At 50.1% G+C, this 20498-nt stretch overlaps 1 long non-coding RNA gene across 1 annotated transcript in view; it reads left to right on the top strand.

The window, feature by feature from the left end:
- LOC111174828 (uncharacterized) overlaps nt 1–20498 on the top strand; it is a 175441-nt gene that overhangs the window by 138682 nt on the left and 16261 nt on the right. Inside the window, exon 4 of the long non-coding RNA XR_016395458.1 lies at nt 20151–20263. This is a non-coding gene — a long non-coding RNA (uncharacterized LOC111174828). The remainder of the gene's footprint in view (nt 1–20150; nt 20264–20498) is intronic.

Here is a 20498-nt window from a genome sequence, read left to right as displayed (position 1 = left end):
ATCTGAACAGAGGTATCGTTGCCTCCCTCCCAAGGCCTTTGAGAGATGGGGAGAGCAAAACATTGAGAATGAAAAGGAAGGATCCAGGAGTGGGTCTCCTCGGGTACCACTGAGAAATCCCTGAACTGGTCCCACTTCACCCCAGGGTGTCTGTGGTGGGCGTCTAGATAGACAAGGGTCTTGGTGTTCGTGTCTATGGATCTCTGCATGCAGATATGTAAAATGATGTGTTTTTATCTCCCCGTGATTACTGTTTTCCTGTAGCCCTTCTCGGTGAGGCTTATTGCCCACTGAACTGGAGGGAGGATTCAAAATAAGGCTTCAAGCAGGGGTGAAGCAGACATGATGCAGAGAAGCTGCTTCTGCTGGCAGTGGGACCAGAAAGGGGGATCCAAGGAAGAGGGGGCATGAGAAACAAAAGGGCAGCACCATCCTTCAACCTCAGAGGCTGGTGCGGGAGAAACCCCAGTCACCTCTGAGGGAAAATCTCGCTGCAAGGGATGGGTGGGGCTTGACTCAGACTGCAGCGGGGAGGAAATTTTAATGACACTCCCCTTTGCAAAGCAGAGATTCAAATGGTGCCAAAGGAATATGGTGCCAACCAGGAGGTGGTTTGAAATGGCTGAGGAAAGGGGTCTGGGAAGTGGCTTCTTGGAACGCTGCTTGTTCCGGTGTGGTTGGGAAGAATGCGGCCAGGTGGTCCTAGGTCCCGGCGGCCACAGAGGCAAGATCTGTACCACCAGCCACATGTGGGGACCACACACTTCAGCATCACCCCTCCTCACCCCAACCAGCGAGCCCCGGGGACCAGGCGGGACCAGCCCTGTCCCACCTGTGTGTGTTTGTAAGAACGCAGAGGACTCCACTCAGAACTTCCACCTCCTCTTCCCACTACCATGAGGTCCATAAACGTCTCTTTGCACCAGGAAATTATCTTGGCTAGGAGATGAGGGAGGGGTGAGAAAACCTTGGAAAACTGAGCAATTTTACTCAAAGGAGACTGAGTTAAACATACAGAAACGGAGGTACGTCTAAGGGGCGGTCTAAAGGTTTCTTTTTGTTTGTTTTCTTTTCTTTTTTCTTTTTTTCCCCTCTTGTCAATAGTAGGAATCATCAGATCAAGATGAGAAGAGTACAAGAAAAATTAAGAATGATTCTGGTTTGACCCATCTGGGTAGGAGTGTGTGATTTTCAGCCCTGCCACAATCATGTCTGTACGAGTTTGCTGGGGCAACAGTGTACTTTTTTTTTTAAGATTATTTCTTGATTGATTGATTGATTTTTGGCCACCTTGGGTCTTAGTTGCGGCACGCGGGCTCCTCGCTGAGGCATGCGGGCTTCTCTCTAGTTGTGGCATGCGGGTTTTCTGTCTCTAGTTGTGGCGCGAGGGTTCCAGAGCACATGGGCTCTGCAGTTTGCAGCACGCGGGCTCTAGCTGAGGCGCGCGAGCTCAGTAGTTGTGGCATGTGAGCTTATTTGCCCCACAGCATGTGGGATCTTAGTTCCCCAACCAGGGATTGAACCTCCAGGGAAGTCCCCTGTACTTTTAATTCTATCCGTCAGACCTTTCCTTGAGGAGCTGAGAATCATAAAATCATCAAATCTGTATTAATTATCTATTTCTGCATAATAAATTATTCCAAAATTTAGCTGAAATAAACATGTATTATCACACATGCTTCCGGGTCTCTGATGAGGTTACAATCAAGATGTGGTCATCTAAAGGCTCAACTGGGGCTGGAGGGTCTGATCCTAAGACCCACCTGCCAAGCTGATGCTGGCTATTGGCAGGGAGTCTCAGTTCCTCAACTCCTGGATCTCTTTCTAGGGCTGCTTGGGTGTCCTCATGACATGATGACTTGCTTCCTCCAGAATAAGTCATGGGAACAAGCAATGTCTTTCATGACAACTTTGCCCCAGAAGTCGCACTTTCCCAAATGGTCCCTGCTCTCAAAAATGTTATGGTATTGCAGGCTAGATGAAATGTCCCTACCTCAAAATGTGACGTCTGAGGTCCAAGAGAAGTGATATGGGCTCTCTGAGGACAGCATGAGCTGACCAGTCAGGCAGCAGGAGGCTTCCCGGGAATGGGCAGAAAAACCCTGCCCCCTTGTCCTGCCCCAAGTGGCTCTTCCTCGTGGAAGGAGGCCTGGTACCTGCAGACCGGTCAGATGGGGAAACCTGCAGCGGCCTGGCTGAGTGAGAGGACTGATTCGTGCTCACTGGACAACCAAGGGTGTGTAGAAGGGGGCACTCTGAGACTGGAGAGAGGCTGCCAGGGGGCTTCTGGGCGCGAGGCAGGGTAGGGCCCCAGAGGGACTTAAAAGTGAGACAAGGAACGGGGTGGTCAGGTGAGAGACAGGGCTTAGCGGGTGGAGGAGGGCAGAAAACCCAGAGGGCCACATGGTCCTCTGTTAGTCAGCATGCCATCTTCCTGGCTGTCACCCCTGGCCACAGATGCATTCGTTCATTCGTTCATTCATTCATTCCTGCATGCCTGTTTGCTACAAAGTCCAGGTCCCTGTTCTTGGTGAGGTCAGAGCTGGAGGGTTGTTTATGTACGAGGAGCATACCTTCTTAGGGAGGGTCGGGGGGCTGTCAGGAAAGGCTTCTCACTGGAGGTGAGGTCTGAGCTGCTTCTTGAAGGGGAGGAGGATTAAGCCAAGCAAGGCAGGGTGTTCTAGGCTGGGAAACCAGCACATTCACAGGCCCAGGTGTGGCAGAGCACGAGGCATCCCTGGCACTGCCTCAGCGGGACGGCTGGGAGAGTGTCGAGAGATGAACCCGGAGGGACCAGAAGAGATGTGGCCCTGCCCGCCAGACGGGATGGTTTGGAGTTCTTCCAGAAGACAACAGGGAGATTATGCAGGAATTTAAGCAGAGGCATGAAGGGATCTGCTCGGAAACTTGGAAAGAGTGTCTGGGCAGCGGGAACGAGGATCTGGAGAGGGAGAGTCCAGGAGGAGAGGGCACTAACCCGGGCTATGCCTGCGGGGGAAGAAGCAGGGGTGGAAAGGAGAGAAGGAGCCCAAGAGGCCTTTAGAAGGCTGGGCAGCATCCACTCCTGCCTAGAGGCTGAGTGGCAGCCCGGACCAGAGACTGAGCCGTCTCAGCTCATCTCAGAGAAACTGTCTAATTCAGGTCGAGCACAAACCCAGCCCTCTTCTTTTTAGAAGGTCTCATGGTCCCAACAGCCTGGCCTCACATGGACTCAGCCAAACCCCTACCCCAGCCTGCTGTCCTCCTGCTGGGGGATGCTCAGTCTTGTAGAAGCCGGCCTTTAGCTGGAAGGTGGTGAGGACCTGTGAGTTGGGAAGTGCTGGGGTGGAGAGGCAGCTCGGGGGCTGTGGCCACAGGTCAGCCTGAAGAAAGGAGGCACTGGGCTGGGGTCAGTGAGTCAGGAGAGGTCCAGCCAAAGACCAGAGACACGGGCAGGGTTCCAGCCCCATCCAAGTGGGCCTGAGTAGCGGTGTGGGCACCTGGAAAGTGAGGAGAAAGAAAGACTCTGGGCACCCAGAGCACTGGCCACCTGAGAGGTGCCTGGGGGTGATGGGAGATGGCCCCATACTGAAGGCTATTTCCTATGGCCCAGAACCAAAGCTGTGATCCCTGAGATGGGAGTTACTGCCACCCCAAATTCTCAAACCCTTTAAAGGAGTAAGCCGTGCTGTTCTCTCCTCACAGCAGATGGCGCCATCGTGCTGGGATTGGTGACCGAGGGGCCTGAGGGATCCCGCCCGGAAACCCTGCCTGGGAGTGGGAGGGGCCGGGAGCCCGCGCTGGGAGCTGCTGGAGGGGGTGGAAGGGGGCACCCCAGTCCTGCCTCCCTCCCGGAGGATCTGCTGCTCCCTGGGCCCCTCACCTCGTGCCTGGCCGCTCCATTCACTCCTCCCCATTGGCTGGGCCTCACGGCCAGCCTCTTGCTGCCTCTCTCCTCCGTCCCTGCTTCCCTCGCTGTCCCCCACCCTCCGTTTCTGCCTTCAGCTGGGGTCAGCGTCCGGGAGCTGGTTCACTTGGAGGCACCATCAGAGAATAAGGGAACTCCAGGCCCAGCCAGGGGGGATGCGTTTGCCAGTGGGAATGTCCCTGGGGGGTCTTCCCTGAGCAGCACCCAAGGGCTTGCGCACATCTTATGTCCTCAGGAGGTGCTCAGTGCTCCTCACTAGGGGAGGGGGTAACCAGGATGGTGGCAGGAGCGGCAGGGTAGAGAGGGCGTTCGCTCTGAGTGAACGAATGACAAAATAAATTACAGCAGCTTTCAGTATGGCGGGGAAACTTCCACTGATGGCAATGCCTTGTATCTCCCAGTCTCTAGGTCTTTAGTCAAGAAGGAAAACCTGAAGAGCCCTTTCTCTCCCCACTTCTTCCTTTCCTGTGCTTGGGGTGGGGCAGCCCACTCGAGGCAAAGAGCGGGTGTCAGCTGGTGCTGGCGGTACACGGAGTTGGGGGTGGGCCCAGGAAGGCAATGGGATGGCGAAGCAAGGATGCCCGGGGCAGAAGGACCAAGGGGAGACCTCCAGGGAAACTTCCAAAGGAACCTCAAAGTTCCTAGCACGGGGTCTTAGGGGCATGAGGGCTCCTGGGGAAAAGAGCAGGGGTAAGAGGCGTGTGTGTTGGCTGATCTCCGCCTGGGATACACAGTGCCCCGCCTGCCACTCCCCTGATCCGGGATTCCTTAAGGAGAGCTGCCGTGTTTTTTAGCCTTTAAGTTGGTGCCGTTGGTTTGATAAGAACGAGGCCATCTATGAGACAATAGGGCAGAATATGTTACAGAAGGGCTGCCTGGTAGCAAGAAGTGCCCACTCCCTGGCACCCATACCACCTGTCCCCAAGCTGCCATCCATTTCCTTACCTCAGCTGGAGGTGGGTGGGGTGCTGCATTGTATTTCAGCCTTAAATAAGCAGCCAGTTGTCACACTCAGCCTTCCTAAGGATGGGCTGCCCTCTCTCTAATAGCTCTGGCTCACCTTGAACTTTTAGGTGGTCAGTGTATCGTAGGCAATGGTGAGTCTGTGGGTTAGATGTGAACTCTTGTTTCAACGTGCACCTGGGCAGGGGCAGGCGGGTCGGTGCTGAGTGGCTGGGAGGGAGGAAGTGTGAACAGAGGGGGAGAGATGAGAGGATATCAGAGAAAGTGGGGCGAAGACAACCAGGCAAGAAAAGGGTGTCACTGTCAACTGCTCTGTCGCTGCTCAGGAAAGGATGCCGGTGGCACCCCAGCAGTGGGCGTGGGGCTGCCTCAGGGAGGAAGGGGCCAGGAGCGGTGGGCCTGCACTCAGGACGAGATCGATGGGCAGTCATAAGGGTCAGCCAGGAGTGTCCTCGTCTGTTCCCAATCCAGGGAGCATGCAGGCTGGGCTGGAAGTGAGGGAGGAAGGGGATGATGATAAAGAGTCCTCAGATGTCTTGGGCAGCCAGCTGGAGGGAGGTCTGGGCTGGCAAGGCTGACTCTGGGACTCTGCTGTATATCTGGAATTTTCTGACCGAGGTAAAAGTTGTCCTCCGAGTTGCTGTTCTGCAAGAAAGTAGCTTCTTGCTTGATTTATGGCTGAGGGTGACATTGCTGATAAACCTACTAATGGTGCTCGTTGCCCATGGTGGGGAGAGGGGGCAGTCACGGCTCCCAGCCCCGAAGGAGCTTACGGTGCACCTGGGGAAACAGCCCGGGCACGATGAGGTAAGAGCTTCACTGTAGGAGGAGCCAGGGGGATGGGATCAGGGTGGGCAAGGAGGACTTCTTGAGAGAGGAAGGAGATTCAGATGGAGAAAGAGGAAGGGTTTCCAAGATTATGGAACAGTGCAAGCAAAGGCATCAGGAAGGAGTGGAAGTTTGGGGGGATGGGGAGAGGTGGTAGGGGACACTAAGGAAGGACTTGGCACACAGAAGACACTCAACAGATTTCCTAAGGAAGGAAGGGGGGGCGAGGGGAAGGCGGGAGAGAGGGGAGGGCAGAGAGCTGCTCTCAGAGGCAGGTCACCACCCCATTAGCCCTGGGGCTGACAGCTGCAGAAGCACGCCCCTTGGGGAGCCGCATGGCAGGCCCTCGTTTCCCCAGCTCCCATCCCGGGCTTGCTCGAAAATATGTAGCTGAGGCTTAAAAACAGGCTTGTGGCCAAACCCCACCCCATCGTCTTCTTCTTCCAGGGCCTGTCTCTAGCCAATTCCTTGCAGAGTGGCAGCCACTCCAGCGCCCTGCTGGAGAGGCAGGGGTGTTGCCACCATGGGGTGACTGACCGGCCAGTAACCCCCCACCAAGATGGCAGCTTAGGGAGACAGCAGGGCCTTTGTCTGGTCCTGACCCTGCTGGGAGGCCTGCCGGCCTGAGTTTGCTCAGTGTTAATAATTGACCAGGTACCCAGGGACAGGGCCCCCTCCGGCCAGCTGGATGGAGGGCACTCAGGGCTGGGGCCTTGGCCTCCCACAGTATCAGGTGAGACTCACCTGGGGCCGGGGGAGGAGAGAATCCTGGCCTTAGGTGAGGCTCAAAGAAGCCCGATGCCTCCCCCACTGCTCCCCAAGCCCAGAATCATGTGAGGTGCAGAGAGGGCCCAGCCCACAGTGGCTGGAAGCCTCGTAGTTGTGACCCTCCAGAAGGACAGGGCAGGGCAGGGGCAACACCTTTACCCCAAGAAGAAAGGAGATGGAGGATGGAGAGGATACCCTGGAAGGCAGGTGTGAGGTCCCCTGAGGAGGACAGAGCTGGACTCTTAGACCCAGTGGCCCCATCCCAAACAGCACATGGCCACAGACCCCTTCCTCAGGCCCCCTGATGGAAAATGCCAGCCAGAGAGAATGTTTGGGTTGACTCCTTCTGGGCCAGAGGGAAGAGGGTTAAGGACCACCAGCCCTGGTCAGACCACCTGTGGTCTCTGGCCCTGGGTGAGTCAGGCACTGTTCACCCCAAAGCCACGTCGGGGAGGCCTCAGCCGGGAGCATGGACGAAGGTACCTTGTGATGTGCATCTCAAGCCACAGGAGGGAGAGGAGGAGAGCAGAGAGAGAACGAGAAGGGGAGGGCGATGCTATTGATAGCAGCTCCAGCTCCTAGGGCTTCTTTATAAGAGTTAAGTGATCTCGGCCAATCATCCTAAAGAGCCCTTTGAGCCGGTTGCTGTGACTACCCCCATCTGACAGTTGAGGAAACTGGGGCACAAGCCGGTCATCTGTCCAAGCCCCAGAGTTGGGAAACAGCAGAGCAGAGGCAGTCTGGCTCCAGCCCTGTGACCTGTACCACTCCCTTATCTCCTAGGGTCAGGGCAGGGGCAGGGCTGCGGGAAGTGGAACGGGCCCCCCCGAGTAGCAGACAGTGGAGAATAATTGAGGAGGGTGCTGCCTGGGGATGCCTTTGAGGTGGAAGGGGGTGGGATCCAGCTTGTTCAGCTACTGCAGCCCGATCACCCAGTATTCTCCTTAGGGAAGGAGACCAGGTGGGCTGGCCCCTGGGTGTCAGGCAAGTGTGTCTCAGGCCTTGAGAGGGAGGGGCGGCGAGCCTCACCCCCCCTCCTCAACCCCACCTCTCCCTTTCCCCTTTGGCTTCACCTGTGAGAAGTCAATATTGATGTTTTATGACCCAAGATAAACACACATTTTTTTCTCCCATACAGGGGTTATCTGGTCTGGAGGGTTAATCAATGACCACTGTGGGTGGGGGGAGCCTCTGAGAAGAAAGCAGCTATTCAGCTCAGTCCCCTGCCCCAGCCTCTCCCCTTCCCTCCTCCTCCCACCTGCGGCCTCCACCTCCCCCAGCCAGTGGGGACTGACCTGGCCCTGCCAGTGAGCGGGGACGGGGCATTAGGGAGTGCGAGGCTGGAGTCCGAACGGGTGTGTTTGGGGGACTTAGTGGGATGCGGCAAGGAGAGCATCCTTGAGGCAGTTTGCCCTGTGGTTTTCACCACAATGACCGTTTCATTCAGTTGGCGGGACAGGTGGACCCACACGAGGCTGCTGTGGGCCCAGCCTGGCTAGGTGTCTGGGAGAAAGAGGGAGCACCGTCCCCTGGGAGCCGCACACAGAGGAGATGAGACTCATGTCACAGAGCACTCGAGTTGAACCAAGATGATGCTGGACGCTTCCCAGGCAGGGGCGTTGGCACCCAGTGTGTGGGCCAGCCCTGCCTCTCAGCCGCTCTGTGGCCTTGGACGGTGGCTTAACACCTCTGGGCCTCAGGGGCCTCACCTCTCCTCGCAGGGGGGTTTCAAGGGTCGAATGAGATCTTGTACTTAGAGTGGGGAGGAAAAGTGACTAAAGTTCACACGGATTGTAGCCTCCTCTGCCTTCTATGGGAAGGGCATGATTCATCTCTGGGTTAATGGTCCTTTTACTTAAACAGTGATCGGCCTTTAGAGTTTAGAAAACAGAGTGCCTGTGAGCGCAGCCTGGAGGGGTGAGGCTGAGCTGAAGCAAGTGGGCAGAACTGTTATGCTGTGAGGACCGTTCCTGGGAGCGCTCAAGGGACCCAGGAATAGGGGAGAATAGAGTGATGTTGGGAGTCTGGAGAGAAGGCTTGAAAAATACCTTGTGGGGCAGAGGAGAGGCCAACAGAGGAATACTGCCAAGCGGAAGCTCCTCGGGTAGGGAATGACCAACACATTTTGAGAATGTAGAATGTGACCTTGAATTTGAAGTCGTTTCCACCTGATGCTAAAATCACTGTCCATTATTCCTAAATGTGATTAAATACCCATGAGCCTTGGGCTCTGGTACATTGTGCAGGGATGAAGGAGGAGACTGGCATCAGCTTAGCAAGAGGCAGTTCTCAAGCGGGATGCCAGGCGCAGGGTTGAGGGCCACGATGAAGAGTAGCATCCCGGGGCTTCCCTGGTGGCGCAGTGGCTGAGAGTCCACCTGCCGATGCGGGGGACACGGGTTCGTGCCCCGGTCCGGGAAGATCCCACGTGCCGCGGAGCGGCTGGGCCCGTGAGCCATGGCCGCTGAGCCTGCGCGTCCGGAGCCTGTGCTCCGCAATGGGAGAGGCCACAACAGTGAGAGGCCCACGTACCGAAAGAGTAGCATCCCGGCTGCATCAGGAGAAACCAGCCACCCACCTCAGAAAGCCCTCAGGAATACAGGGCGTGAGAGGTGACTCCACAAGGCTGGAGAACTTGAAGACACACAGACCAGGGGCACCTGGTTACATCAGTGAAGATGCCGTTTAAACACGATCATGCCACAGATGGCTGCTGTCATGGGATCGGGTTATGGTCTGGGAAATTTGAGGTTGAACACATGTAGTCACTGACCCCCTGCTGGGCACTTGGCTGTGCCTACAGGTGATGATGGTGAGACAGGTGTCTTGCCCTCCAAGAGTTCTCTTAAGAGACGACAGGCTGTGACCGACATGACTAATTGTCCCCTACGTCACTGCCTCCCCTTCTTTCTCGTTGTGATGGAACCCCCATGTTTTCAGCTGGGCACATCAGCCCAGAGTAAAGACTGCCTTTCACGGTCTCCCTTGCAACTCAGTGTAGCCACATGGCCAAAGGGAGGTGAACAGGAGTGGTGTGTACAACTTCTGAATTGCATACTCCCCAGCCCCTTTCCCCCTTCCTGTTCACTGGAATTGAAAACTGGGGGTGACCATGTTGGATCCTGTAGGCGGGGACACCCTCCTGGGACGGGAAAGCAAAAGGGCAAAAGAAGCCCAGAGTGTCACAGAGTAAAACCATCAGACCAGCTTTGATTTTCTCACGAGAGAGAAATAAACTTCCATCTTGTCGAAGCTGCTGTCATGTTTGGTCTCCCAGTTATAGCTGCCAAAATCTTTTCCGTATTTGATTTCGACTACTTGGTAGTAGAGGACTGTCATAAAAAATACTCACTTATGTGGTACTGGCTTCACAGTCAGGTAGGGCAGACACAGATAGGCAGACGGGGAAGTTGGGGACCCTTGTTATGCTCTGGCAGAAGATTTAGTAAACTGTCATCTTGATCAGTACCTTGACAGGAAGACCACATGCTCTCTGAGCCTGTAGAGAACTTGAGAACGGGGGAGGTCCTGAATACTTGCTGCGTTGGGCAGATTCCTAGAAAAGAGAGATGAACTCGGGTTAGACCTAGCCAGTTTTCAAGCAGAGACGGAAGGGAATACAGTTCTGCTAAGGACACCTATGCCTGCTGCCTGCAACCTAAATTGACTCAGAGTCTGGAATTTTGGAGCCTCGAAGAGTTGGCAATGCCAACTGCTTCTGCACCCCAGATGGAAGGAGTGACCAAAGTTGGCTCTGAACAGACAGCCTTAGTAGGAGTTAAGACTATGGCCCTGAGCCTTCCTCAAGCTTTCCCAGGTGAGAATTCTCTGCCAGACTGTGGGAGCCAGCCCAGCAGCCAAGATCAGATTAAGGGTGTTCCCTTTCCACCCTGGCCTATTGTCTCAGATGGCCTGAAGATAGCAGCCATGAAGCTGAGAGAGGGGCCTGGGCAGAGCACGGAAGACAGTAAAAATACAGCCTGACAAACTCTGTCAGGACAAGACCTTTGGCTGAGTTACCTGCACATAGAACTGACTCAGCAAATAGGCCAGGAGCCCGAGGGAGGCATATTCTTTGATGCCCACTTCAGATATGGTTCAGATATGGAGGTCAGTGACCTAGTAAGAGTCTCCCAGAGGACAAAGCCAAGAGCCAAGGAGGACAGTGGACAAGGGAGTTACTTCTAGAAAACAGAAGGACAGGAGTCTTTATAACGTCTAACTAGCATGATTTGGTAATTGCTGTGGACTGGGACCATCTGTGTAGTTCCCATTTTTTTATTTTCCGAGTAAGAATTGTTTTTAAAATGTGATATGTGGTTCTTGTTCCATCATTGTCTGTTGGAGGAGGGTGGGATGCAGATGTGTCTTTTTTTATATATATAAATTTATTTATTTATTCATTTATTTAATTTTTGGCCGCATTGGGTCTTTGCTGCTGCACGCGGGCTTTCTCTAGTTGCTGAGAGCGGGGGCTACTCTTCGTTGCGGTGCACGGGCTTCTCATCGTGGTGGCTTTCCTGGTTGCGGAGCAGGGGCTCTAGCCCCACAGGCTTCAGTAGTTGTGGCACGTGGGCTCAGTGGTTGTGGCTCACGGGCTTAGTTGCTCCGTGGCATGTGGGATCTTCCCGGACCAGGGCTCCAACCCATGTCCCCTGCATCGGCAGGCAGATTCTTAACCACTACACCACCAGGGAAGTTCCAGATGTGTCTTTTAAGCGTGTTGCTCTCCAGACCACAGGTAACCACATCCAGATCTGATTGAGGTGTTGGGTGCAAGATGACCTGGTGTTTGAGGTTGTTTGTCTTGGAAGACAATGTTAGTGTTTTATGTGTGAAGAGAAGAGTGATCACAGATAGTAAGGTGGCCAAAGGGGTGAACTGTGGCAGAGACTGCTAATTTGCCCCAAGATCCATTTTTCCCTTGTCTCTCTAATAATATAACACCTGAAGTAGAGTGAAGCAAGTGGCCACCCAGGATAAAACTGCATTTCCCTGATACTTTGAAGTTTTATGTGGCCATAAATCTAAGTTCTGGCCAGTGGGATGTGAATAAAGTGATGGTACAAGTTCTGGATGATATCATAGAAAGGCAGGAGACACTCTCTCCATCCCCTTTCCCTGTCTTGATGGCTGGAAGGCAGACATGTTGGAGAGTCATGTTGGTCCACGCATACGATTGCAAACCCTAAGGATGGTGGAGCAACAAGATAGAAGGAGCCTGGATCCCAACATTGCAGAGCTGAGGCAGCATGCCAGTTGGGACTTTTTTTTTTTTTTTTTTTTTGCGGTATGTGGGCCTCCCACTGCTGTGGCCTCTCCCGCCGCGGAGCACAGGCTCCGACGCACAGGCCCAGCGGCCATGGCCCACGGGCCCAGCCGCTCCGCAGCACATGGGATCCTCCCGGACCAGGGCACAAACCCGCGCCCCCCACATCGGCAGGCGGACTCCCAACCACTGCGCCACCAGGGGAGCCCCAGTTGAGACTTTTAAATGAGACAGAAATAAACTTGCTCAAATCACTGGTATTTGGAGGTTTTATTTGTTTTTGTTGTAGCGTCTGAGCCTCTAACCTAAGTAATACAGCATCTCAATTACTGCAATACCGTGGAGTAAGAGCTCTAGTACACATATATGCAAGGTGCTATGGGAGTGAAGTGAAAAGAGTGATTAATTCTGTTTTGGGGAAATCTGGGAAGACTCCCAGGAGGGGATGATATTTAAAATGCATCTTGAAGGGTGAGAGATTTTTCCAGATGCACAAGTGAGGCGAAAGGGAAGGACATACCTGGACGTTGGACAGTATGAGCAAAGGCTCAAAGTGGTGAAAGCACCTGTCAAACGGCTCAAGATGCATAAAGGGAGAGGCCGTTCTGGGAGATGGGACTGGTGACTTAGATGGAGTCAGTTGGGAAGGACCTTGAATGTCATGCTATGAAGTTTAGACTTTATTATTTGGAAACACGGAGGGGTTTAACAGGGAAGTAACATGATCTAATTTTTTTTTTTTTAAATAGGCCTGCAACTGTGTTTAAGATGGATTTGAGAAAAGAGAGCCTGGGGGCAGAGGAAAGGCACTATGTAAACGTAATGCAAGTCAATTTTGACTTTCCCACAGAAACAATGTTATAAAAGAGGATTATGCTCCTGGCCATGGGTCTGACATACAGATTTTTATAGAACTGACCACAAAACCAAACTCAAGGAACTATAATGGTATACCCATAATCTCTACATTACAAAGTTTCTAAACAGTATATGAATAATTAAATAGGGCCACACAGTAACTAACCACAAAAAGATATGTATAATATAATATAATGACTTTAGTCTCTTATTTCTACCCTTTAAGGAATTTATTGTTACAAAAGTAATCTGTTTATTTTTAATAGCTTTATTGAACTATAATTGGCCTATAGTGAACTGCACATATTTAAAGTATACAATGTGATAAGTTTTGACATATTTATACACCCTTGAAACCATCAGCACAGCCAAGAAAATGAACATTTCCATCACCCTAAAAGTTTCCTCTTATGTAATTCTTCTCCCACCCCTTCCCCATCTACCAATTCCCAGGCAATCACTGATCTGCTTTTTTTTTTTAATATTCTAGAATTTTATATAAATGGAATCATATCATATGTACTCTTTTTAGTCTGACTTCTTTCTCTCAGCATAATTATTTTTGAGATGCATCCATGTTGCAGCACATATAAATAGTTAATTCCTTGTTAATATTGAGTAATATTCCATTGTACAGATATACCACAGTTTATGTATCCAGTCACCTGTTGATGGACCTTTGGTTGTTTCCAGTATTTGGTTAGTACAAATAAAGCTACTATGTGCATTCACGAATAAGTCTTTGAGAAACATATGCTTTCATTTCTCCGGGTGAATACCTAGGAGTGGAATGGCTGGATCACGATAGGTATATATTTAACTTTTTAAGAAACTGTCAACAAGTTTTCCAAAGTGGTTGGTGGTTGTACCATTTTACATTTTCACCAGCTATGTATGCAGGTTCCAGTTCCTCCATGCACTTGCCAAAACTTGATAGGGTCAGTCTCTTTATTTTAGCCTTTCCAGTAGGTTTTTGGTGGTATCTCAAATCTTTTATCTGTTATTGATTAGATTATTTTCTTACTATTACGTTTTGAGAGTTCTTTATATATTCTGGATACAAGTCCTTTATCAGATATATGATTTGCAAATAGTTTCTCCAAGTCTGTGGTTCCTGTTTGCGTTCTCTTAATAGTGTCTGTTAAGAGCAGACATTTTTAATTCGGATAAAGTCCAATTGATCAATTTACTCTTTTATGGATCATACTTTTGGTGCTATATCTAAGAAATTTTTGCCTACTCCATGGTTGCAAAGGTTTTCTTCTAGATGTTTTACTTACAGTTAAGTCTATAGTGCATTTTGAGTTATATTTTGTATATGGTGCAGAGTATAGATAGAGACCTTTTTGCTTATGGGTGTGTAATTGTTCCAGCAGTATTTGTTGAAAACACCATCTTTTTTGGACTGCATTGCCTTTGTGCCTTTGTTGAAAATCACTTGTCATGTAAGTATAGGATAATACCTATAGGTCAATTTCACCTCAATAAAGCTGTTTTTTTAAAAAAGTATAGGGTCTATTTCTGGTCCCTTGATTCTGTTCCATTGATGTCTATTTTTATGCCAATATCAAACTGTCTTGATTTATTGTAACCTTTTAATAACTTTTGAAATCAGGTAGTGTTTTCCAACTTTGCTCTTCAAAAGTTGTTTTGATGATTCTCGGTCCCTGGCACTTCCGTATGAATGTTAGAGTCAATTTTCAAACCTCTGTTTACTTTTATATACAAAAAACACAGAGAAAAAAGTAAAAATCACAATAATCTTACCACTTAGAGACTATCCCTGATAATATTTTGGTTGTATACTTCTTTTTTTTTAAGTCCTTGTTTGATTTAACTTTGGCCGCACGGCTTGCGGGATCTCTGTTCCCCGACCAGGAGCTGAACCCGGGTCAGGACAGTGAAAGCACCAAGTCCTAATCACTGGACCACCAGGAAATTCCCTTTGGTTATAGATTTTTTTCTATGCTTTAAAATATTTGCTTTATTAAATGTTTATGTAGCATTATATGCTAAGCACTGTTTTTTTTTAACATTAGGTTTATCGAAATATATGTATGGTGAAATTCACTTTACAAGTGTATGGTTTGATGAGTGTTGACAAATATAGAGAGACATGTAACCACCATCACAGTCAAGACGTAGAATATTTTCATCACCCAAAAGGTTCCCTCAAGCCCTTTTACAGTCACTCCCCTCTTCCAACCCCAAGGAATCACTGGCCTGATTTCTGTCCCTATACTTTTGCCTTTTTTCTAGAATATCACGTATTTGGAATCACAGTATGTAATCTTCTGTGTCTGTCTTCTTTCACTTCGCGTATTGCTTTTGAGTTTCATGCATGTTGTATATATGAGTAATTTGTTCCTTTTATTGCTAAGTAGTATTCCATTGTATGGACATACCAGTTTGTTTATCCATTCACCAGTTGATGGACATTTGGGTTGTATCCAGTTTAGGGCAATTGTGAATAAAGCTGCTATAAACATTTGCATACAGGTATTTGTGTGCACATGTGTTTACATTTCTCTTGAGTAAATACCTAGAAGTAGGATTGCCGAATCATTTGCTAAGTGAATGTTTAACTTTATACATTTTGAATCTTGATATTCATAATGGCCACAGCTGTAAGAGATACGTCACCAAATGATAGACATGCATCATTCGCTGGGCCCATTAAATCACGGCATTTGTATTTCACTCCCATCCATCCATTCTGCAATTTAATTTGACATTTAGCTAGTAAATTTCCACCTTTCCTGGTTATTCTTGCAAAATAATTGGAAGGTTTTGTGTTTTTATATTTTTAGCCAACCAATTCAACATTCTCTTAAACTCTCTGGAAAATTGTCCAAGCTTATTTCTTTAATTGTGTAGTGTAGATAGAATTTTTAATAGGTGACATATTTACTTAGTTTTCAGGAATAACATCACCTTATGATGGAAACATTTCCAAATAACCAGTTTCAAAATGCTCTCTCCTTAGCCTATATCTTAGTTGAAAAGATGTGCCTCTCTCACTCACTGCTGAAATGTTCCCTCCAGGTTGATAAGAAGGACATTTCCTGTCTGAAATATTGGCTAGGGTCACACACTGCCAATGAACACTTGTCATAGAAAAGGTCAGAGAGTCTAGAATATACTCGTCTTTCTGTAAGAGAAAAACGCACAAATGGTCCTTAGATTTGATTCCCAGAAGACCTGCAGGTTCAGAAAGAGTTTCCTGTTATACCCTTCTCTTTTACAAAGTATGAAAATATACTTCCGTTTAAGGCATCGCTTTTATTTTATTTTATCTTTATTGAAGTATAGCTGATTTACAAGTGCCTATCTCTGCTGTACAGCAAAGTGACTCAGTTATACACACACATATAATATATATTCTTTTCCATTATGGTTTATCATAGGATAAGGCATCGCTTTTATAAAACCAACCGCACTGGTGGCACACTGGAGCACTTAGGAACAAATGAAGCCTTGTGCTGACAGGGAGCCAAAGTAGGAAGGCGCCCCCTAAATACCCCACACAGAGGAGCTGGCCCTCACCTCTAGGATTCCCAGAGAACCTTCTGGGACTCAGGATAATCTGAAACTGGGACTGAGGGAGGGCACCGTGTCAACCCATTTATTAAATATTTGGTAAGTCTTAAATTTCTAGATTAAAAAAAAACCCGACTCAATATTTTTATGCCTCACTCCAAGGATCATATTGCAGTTTTCACTTTGGAGACCACGATATAGGGAGGGACTTTTGGGGCATCAGCTGAGAGACGCCTGCCTGCAGGTTGGACCCTGAAAGCTGGAGGGCCCCCTTTGGGGGAGTAATAGCTTTTCCTTTTAACCAGAAGGAAAACCCAGACTCCCAAGTCCCTCAGTCCCTGGTACTATGTCCTGAAGTGGGCAGGGGACCGCCACTCCTCTGCCACCTACTCCTCTGGCTGCCTCTCGGAGGGGTCCTTTGATCCTGGAGGGTGGGGAGAGGGCCCCCGGGGGGCAGGGAAGGGGCTGCCAGTGCTGCGGGCATTTTCTCTGGGAGGTTCCTGGGTGCACCCTCAACAGGCAGGGCCTCCATCAATTGCTGGTTGAGGGGATGGTTGAGGCGGCAGCTGTGGGTGTTGGTAGGGAGCAAAGCCCTAAAGTGGGACCTTATCACCCTAAACCTGGAGTCATCTGGGAGGCAGGCCCTGGTAAGAGGTCTTCACCCCACTGCTTCCAGCTTTACAGAGCCTTGTGCTTAGAACCTCCTCTGTAAATATTTGTTGGACTTAGTTGAATGGAGTTGAAATCTCATTTCCTGATTCCAGCCAGGTTGGAAGGGAAGGCTGGGTGGGCCGGGCTCTGAGTTGTGGGGGGTGGAGTGGGAAGGAAGCAAAGCCAAATTGGGCAGCTCAGCCCTTAGGGGAACATCCTGAACCCCGAAGAGCTTCAGCCATTCTCATCCTTCCAGCCGCTACTTGGCTGAGGGTCCGCATCCCAGATGAGGGCCCCTGATGGTCCAGCATGCAGGGAAGTAGGTGGAGGGAGAGGCTGGGAAGGGCCAAGTGAAGGGAACAGCCAAACCCAGAGCCCCAGGGGATGTGTGTGCAGAACACAAGTTTCAGTGGAACAGAGTCTTGGTCCCCATCTTCTAGGACTTCTCTCCCAAGGAAGCTTCTCAGCCAGTTCTGCCCTCCTTGGCCTGGTGCTTGGAAAAGGCTCCCTATTCTGGCAACGGGAGAAGACCTCGGCACGTGTCCCCCCACGTGCTCAGAAGCATTACCTGTCCTCAGCGCACGCACACAGAGCCGCGTCTGTGCCTACTTGCAGACTCACGCGGCCAGCCCAAGGCACACATGTGTCCCACAGGCAGACACACAAGCACATGCACTTGCCTGCCCTCCGTCAGACCTTCCGGTGTGAACACACGTATACACACTCCTAGAGGCAGCCAGCACCCCCCAGACACGGGTCGTCCCTCAGGCACAGACGGCCAGCCCACAGGTCCCACTCGGAGGGACGTGAAGCAGATGGGGTCCCCCAGGCTACGTGCTCCTCCAAGGCTGGTGTCCACCAGAGTCAGAGCCGCATTAGAGCAGCTGGTGTGACACAGGCTCCCACTGTGGTGCCAGGCCCAGGGGACAAAGGGGGCCTATTTCCTCCCTCTCCCCGCAATCCTCCACCCTGGGGCCTGGGAGCCCAGCCGCCTGTTGCAGAGGGTTAGGGAGACTCCCCAAGAGGCCAGGTTCTGCATGAGGGGCTCGTGGAAAACTCCAGGCTGGGCGGGGGTGGGGGGATGTAACTCCTGCCTCAGGAACCCCAGAGGGACGGGGGACCCCCTCCACTCTTTGGGTGGGGAGAGGAGAATCAGGGTTTGCACTTGTCCTGCTCGAGATGGGCACAGACCCCTACAATGTCTGGGAGGAGAGTTTCAGCTGCTCGTGGAATCAGGACATGGCCACTCTGTAAGGGTGTGGAGGCTGCAGCCTGCTGGTCACTTGACCCCCTCAAAAGCCTCCATGACCACAGCCATGGCCATCATCACGCCCTCCATTTCTGCTTTGACATCTTCACTACTTTTTTCTGGCACTTAACCCCCCACTCGCCCCCCTGCAATGTGTTCGTTCTGTCGCATCCCTCCATCACTGGTGATGGATTTCTTACTAGGTATGGGTGCTGCTCTGAGCACAGGCGTGCTGGGCTCCTTTCATTTCACTCTGTGACAGATTTGCACCAGGGCTATGTTCCAGGCAAACTGATGCTTCTTGCTTTCTTCCAAAGACAAGACCTTTTCCTTTCTCTGTGCTTTTTGCTCATTCACATAGTAAGGAGTACAATAAACACTTATTGAGCATAGGGTTACCAGACACAATAATGCAGTATTTTTATTCATTCTTAGTAGTATTTGTTATTAGTAGTATTCATTGTTTATCCAAAATTCAAATCTAACTGGACATTCTGAATTTTTATTTGCTAAATGTGGGGACCTAACTGAGCACCTACTGTGATCTGTGCTTGGGAGATACAGTGACGACAGAGCCAGTGTCTGCCCTCAGGAAGCTTCCAGTGTAGTGGGCGAGACTGACAAGTAAATACAGCCCTACCACAAGGAGGACTGGGGCTCTTATAGGGGAATTTCAGAGTGCCATGGGTGCCCGGGGAAGGGAAAGCCACTCTGGTCTTGGGAGGTCAGAGAAGGCTTCTGGGAGGAAGGATACTTGAGTTAAGACTTGTCTTAGTCCGTTCAGGCTGCTGTAACAGAATACCATAGACTGGGTGACTTATAAACAACAGAAATGTATTTCTCACAGTTTTGGAGGTGGTAAGTCCAAGGTCAATGCACCATCAGATTCAGTGTCTGGTGAGAGCCTGCTTCCTAGTTCACAGATGACCATCTTTTTGCTGTGTCTTCACATGGTGGGAAGGGTGAGGGAGCCCTCTGGGGTCTCTTTTATAAGGGCATTAATCCCATTCATGAGCGTTCCACCCTTATGACTTAATCACCTCCAAAGTCCCCACCTCCTAATAATATCCTGTCAGGGTTAGGATTTTGACATGTGAACTTTGGGGGCACACAAAAATTCAGTCCACAATGAGTCGTAAAAACAGCGGGGGTGGGGAGCCACAGTGAGCACTGGGACGGGAGAGACGGGCTGCAATTCTGTGCATTGGCACAGGGAGCCCCACATTTAAATGGCTCTCTACCGGCTGGAGGGCGGGGGTGGTCAACTGGGACAGGACTGAAGGCATTTGAAGGAGCCACAGCCAAGGCTAGCATGCAAGACAGGGCAGGTAGAGACAAAGGAAACTCCAACTGTATGGGTAGCCTATGCTTTCTATAAAAGGCTGAGGCAAAGAAGGACCCAGAATCAATTACAGATTGAATGCTTGGCATTCAGAAGGGGAAATGGCATTCAGAAGGGGAAATTCAGAAGGGGAAATTCCTTGACCTTGTGTCAGGAACCACCATGATATCCTCCCTTCCACTGTATGACTCCCCAGCTGGGACTTAAGTAGCCAACCCATGGCTGGATGTGAGGGAGGGGACTATGGCCAGACACAGACCTGAATGTACATGCATGTGAGCATGTACGGCTGGGTGGAGTGGCCGGGTGCCCGAGTGCATGACATCTCTTATTGTCTCATTGGTTTGGGCTTTTGCAAGACTAGGGCAGCAAAGGATGTAAAGAGCATGAACATCACCTTTAGAAACACCCGAGTTCGAATCCTGACTCTACCACTTACTAGCTGGTTAATCTCCACTGAGTTAACATAACCTCTCTGAGCCTAAGTTCCCCTCTTTGCAAAATGGGGAAAATTCCACCTAGCCTTACCTTAAAACAAACAAACCCAACAAGTTAATGGGACTAATGCTAATTTTGCAGGATTGTTGGGAGGATTAAATGAGATGATGTAAATAAAATAACAGGCACATAATTGGCTGTGTAAAGGTTTATTTTTCTTTCCCTGCAAGCACCACACCTGCTATTCACACAGCAGTCATCACATGAAAACTAAGAGCAACAACATTTATATAATGTGGACCAACCAGTTAAGTCTTTTTTTTTTTTGGCCACACAGCGCGGCATGCCGGATCTTAGTTCCCTGACCAGGGATTGAACCCATTGCCCCCTGCAGTGGAAAAGCGGAATCTTAACCACTGGACCGCCAGGGAAGTCCCAAGACTTTCTAAGGTATTCATAATTAAGAGATGGAACATCATACTCTTTTAATATCCCAGTGAGATTTTCTGTATTTATAACCTTTCTTAAACTAAGAATCATAAAGACTTGTTACTCACCGATGGTTAAGATCTAAAGAAAAACTAATATCTGGGTACAGTCAGGTATTTCCATCATTAAGTTTCTACTGTTCTCAAATGAATGCAAAAACTGTTTTCCTTATTCCAATGTAAGAATTTCTCTGGAA

The sequence above is a fragment of the Delphinapterus leucas genome, chromosome 13 (assembly GCF_059928025.1).
Source record: "Delphinapterus leucas isolate spDelLeu-1000000601 "Yukka" chromosome 13, BTC_Dleu_Yukka2, whole genome shotgun sequence".
Taxonomy (NCBI): domain Eukaryota; kingdom Metazoa; phylum Chordata; class Mammalia; order Artiodactyla; family Monodontidae; genus Delphinapterus; species Delphinapterus leucas.
The sequence above is the reverse complement of the archived record's forward strand: the minus strand, read 5'-3'. Positions and strand labels throughout refer to the sequence as shown.